Source organism: Ornithodoros turicata, unplaced genomic scaffold (assembly GCF_037126465.1).
Source record: "Ornithodoros turicata isolate Travis unplaced genomic scaffold, ASM3712646v1 Chromosome183, whole genome shotgun sequence".
NCBI lineage: Eukaryota > Metazoa > Arthropoda > Arachnida > Ixodida > Argasidae > Ornithodoros > Ornithodoros turicata.
Genome location: NW_026999330.1, coordinates 15,677 through 19,970, shown reverse-complemented (window position 1 = coordinate 19,970; position 4,294 = coordinate 15,677). Strand labels below are relative to the sequence as shown.

General features: G+C 48.0%; 1 long non-coding RNA gene across 1 annotated transcript; it reads left to right on the top strand.

Annotated features, from left to right (window-relative positions):
- Positions 1-1,580: 1,580 nt before the first annotated feature.
- Positions 1,581-2,432, top strand: LOC135373026 (uncharacterized). Its single transcript, XR_010416230.1, has 2 exons — positions 1,581-1,806; positions 2,272-2,432. It is a non-coding gene; the product is annotated as an uncharacterized LOC135373026 (long non-coding RNA).
- Positions 2,433-4,294: the final 1,862 nt, after the last annotated feature.

Sequence of the window (4,294 nt, the reverse complement as noted above, 5' to 3'; positions counted from 1 at the left end):
GAATGTACAGCTTCATCTACGAGTCGCTCTTTTCTCGCTTGTCATGTCCAGTGCAATTGATCTATAGCGACACGGACAGCATAATTTTTTCTCTCACGTGTGAAAGCCTGGAAGAGCAGCTGGTGAAGATTGAGAGTGAGTTAGATCTGTCTTCCTATCCGCCAGACCACCCGCTTTTCAACGACGAGCACGCGAACCAGATGGGGTTCTTCAAAGACGAGACGGGGGGTGGAGTTATTCAGGAAGTCGTAGCCATCCGAGCGAAAATGTACAGCATTCTCTTGGCTGGGACACACAAACAGATCGCGAGAGCGAAAGGAGTTAAGAAGGACGTGGTGAGGAAACATTTATTGCACGAAGTGTACCGAGATTCTCTGTTCAATGAAACGGCGGTCTCTCAGAAGCAGTGCACCATCCAGAGTATAAAGCAAACGATGTACACCATTTCGAGACTCAAGAAGAGCTTGGTCCCCTACGACGACAAGCGCTATCTCGTGGATGCCGTACACTCCTTCCCTTATGGGAGCTGCGAATACGGTAAGCTTTGTTATGTTTTGAAGCGTATAGGATTACGATAGTGCTCTCTCTCTTTGTGCAGCAACGGAAAACCCGGAAGAGAGCCCGAGAGCGTCGACGTCGTCAGGCATCGAGTAACCGCGGAACAAAGAGCTGCACGCGCATGTAATCGAGAATAAAAGTTCTAGTTGAGACATGCTTCTCTCTCTCTCTCTCTCTCGCAGACAGGAGAAGTACGGGTCATCGTGGCAGTGTGGTAGCGGAATGGGTGTACGAAAAGAATTACCATTCCGTCATCGTGATGGTGCAGTGACCCGCGCAATGACGACGCTGCGATGAAGATACCCCATATCCTTTCTCTTGAGGCAAGTCAGGGAGGGTGCAGGCATCTATCGACCAAGTCCTTTGTATGTATTCAATAAAGATGTTTCAGTGAAAGAGCACACAGAGTCTCGTCAAAGTTATTCGGACTGTTTAATGCGTTGCATGTCAATAACCAAGCGGTATTTCAATAAATCAGTGACAAAGTTGGCGATGTAGACTGCTTGCAAATGTCGCTGCTTCCGTAGAGCGTGCTTAATATGAGCGATGGCACGAGCGAGAAGGTCCACGATGTCTGCAGCGATGTAGTTGAATTCTGCGTTGGACAAGCTCACAAATTCGCTCATTAGTCCCAGGGGTCCGTCCGGAACCGTTATGCAGACGTTCTTGTAACGGGCGTAAATTCGACGCACCATCTCCTGCAGCGGCCCCGGCGAGATCTCTCCTATATTGCCAAAGCCTACCATGTCTATCACGTAGCGAAAAGCAGTGATGACGAGCTCGTTGCGGGGACTTTCGCCGTTGAAACATTCCTTCTCCACTTCTTCCCAAGAAGCGTGGGTGCTGGAACAATTTTGTAAAGAGTGGTAGCTGAACATCTTCACGTAGTGATGACGCGAGCGCGGTGCGCGCTGCCTTTATACAGATAAACGCGCGCACAAAGAAACGAGAGTAAAACCGGAACCGAAAAGCCACCCGTCGCCGCTAGGAGCGCGCGCGCAGCAGAGAGCCGAAACCGAAAACACCCGCGGCCGGCGCAGAGGGAGCTAGCAGCGCGCGCGCGCATGCGCGGACGGGTGGAGCAGAGGGCGCGCGCGCGTCGCCTCTCTCAGTTTCTCTCGGACCGTCGCGGAAGACGGACGTGCGCTCCGCGCGCTCGCTCAGTTGCTGGCTGGATCTCGTAGAGAGCAGACGTGTTGTTCTCCGCGCTCGCTCAGTTTCTGCCTGGAAGTTGCCGCGGGGGAAAAGGTGAGTGATTTGACGCGCTCCTTTTCTCGTATGTTTGCCGTGTTTAGCGGTGACCGCGCTCGTGCTAAGCCTTTTCTCGCATGTTTAGACTTGTTTTGCGGTGTCCAAGCCTGTTGACGCATGTTTAGCGATGTGTGGTTCCCGCCTTGTGTTAGCTGCGTAGTGTTGAGGTTATGCCCAAGCGCGCTCCTTTTCTCGTATGTTTGCCGTGTTTAGCGGTGACCGCGCTCGTGTTAAGCCTTTTCTCGCATGTTTAGCGATGTGTGGTTCCCGCCTTGTGTTAGCTGCGTAGTGTTGTGGTTAGGCCTAAGCGATCGTCCCCCCGTAAGCCTTTTCCCCCCGATGTGTACTGTTTTCTGTTTAGCAGTAGCGGTTAGACCTTTTCTCTCGCATGCCTAGACTTGTTTAGCAGTGCTGTCATTTTTACCTGCCGCTAGTATCTTGTTCTCTGTCTCTCTCCTCTAGAGCTATGATGGTGGCGCCATCTGGTGTGATGCCTTGCAACTAAGTGGCCACCTGTCGTCGATCTCTGCAACTACCCGACGTCAACAAGCACTGGTCACCCCGGAGCGGCTTCTTCGCCGCGGCATCGTTGATTTTCGAATAAATTGTTTCTCTCCACTCTATTTCTATCTTTTTATTTTATTTTCTACCTATTTTTTTATTTTTTATCAGCTCAAGTATCCGGAAACTCGCATCTTCGTCTGGACGTGTCTTAGATGATCCCCAATTAGTGTAATGACTCCCTGGTGGGTCCTGATTAATGTGGGGGGTCCCAAATTGCTCTAATTGCTAATTAATGGCGTCCAGGCAAAGATGTCAGTTTCCGGATACTTGAGCTGATCCCATACTACTCGCGATGACTCTGTTCGTGCAGTTTTATACTTTTTATTGTATTTGTAGTACCCCAGCATCCTTGCTCATAGTGCTCATATCGTTGCACATTGAGCTCATAGGTTTCTTTGCACCGCAGATGAGGGTTCTCATGTTGCTCATTGCTTTCTTATACTATTCATATACTTTCACATAAAAAGCTTTAGTGTTTTGTTTTTTTTTTTCCTGACAGGGTCGTGAATTCAGCCTGCACCTTTCCTCGAGCAACACCTGCAAGGAAGTGTCCCGGCAGCTCTTCCTCCTTCTTCCAGCACTATCATGTACCAGCGCCACCAAATATGTCTTGATGAATATTTAAGTTATATCTGATACGGACGTGATATAGGTTTTGTACCTCAAGCTCTGAATTGTTATACCTTGCAGGAGGGATGAATTATTATACCTTATCTGCAGGTATAATTTTTATCGCGTTATGGCGCTTGAGTCACAAGATAAGCCATTTATACATTTAAGCGCATAAACTCGACAGACACTGTACCTTTTTGTGCAAATACATATATATCCTGACATTTTTTAGTCCTTCCATGCTCACTTAAAGGGACCGAAAAGTAAATATAAACCTATCGAAACTTTATGTTCAGCGAAAAGCTTGAACCTTCAAAAGTTCAAATATCAAAGAACTCCGCTGAAATCGCTGTAGTTTTTCTGTAATCGAATTTTCCGTGATTGCATGTCCAGCGACCTAGTAGGAAACCGAGCAGTCTGCCAACAATTGCATCACCCCGCGCCATCTGTCGAGGATGCATGTAATACGCGCGCTTTCGGTCGCTAATCCGGCGAAAACGAAAATTGCCTTAGCATTTGTGACCACTTCATACGTCGAAAATGTCGAACTTCTTGAACATGAGTGCGCTGGAATTCCGCATTCGAGAACTATCGCTCACACAACTTCTGTTCGTGCGATAGCGTGCTGGAAAGTGTGTTCTTCGCAGCGGAAGATTCCTCGTCCAGAGATTTACCGGAGTCACCGTCCTCACCAGTAGCTCACCGCGCCGTGAAGACGGACTGGTTTGTGAAATTTACATGCATCAGGGAGAAACACTTGTGTGAGCCGAAACAAGCGCAGTTTTTTCGTCGTGCAGGTGTTCATGTGGGGAAATGCAAACCGATGGATGCCACGGACCAGTGTTTTTGCTGCCGAGAGGTAGAGAATGTGTGTGAAAAGCAGAGACAATTGCATCACAACTAACGAATATTTCGAAATACTGTGCCTGGACACCGAAGTACTGCAAGTGTCTTTTACATACATCCGAGAAACTGAAGAGCATGGCAACATACGCGGAAGTGCCGTGTGGTCTTTACGCGCTACTTGAACGGCAAACCCTTACTTATTTCTGCAGGAAATTCCGTCATATCACCTGTCGGCTATTCACAAGGAGGATATGGGATGCCCTGAGAAAGTACAATAGAAAGTATTCCTCCTGCGTGCATCGTGCATGCTATTAGGGACGATTTCACCATCAGTGTGCGGACTTGTAGAAATGTATATATTGAACATGAGAACATGGGACATATTGAACATCTTTCATCTGTATATATTGATGTCAGCAAATTTTCATTTCTCATTTTTTTCTCATTGCTTTTTCTTTGCAGT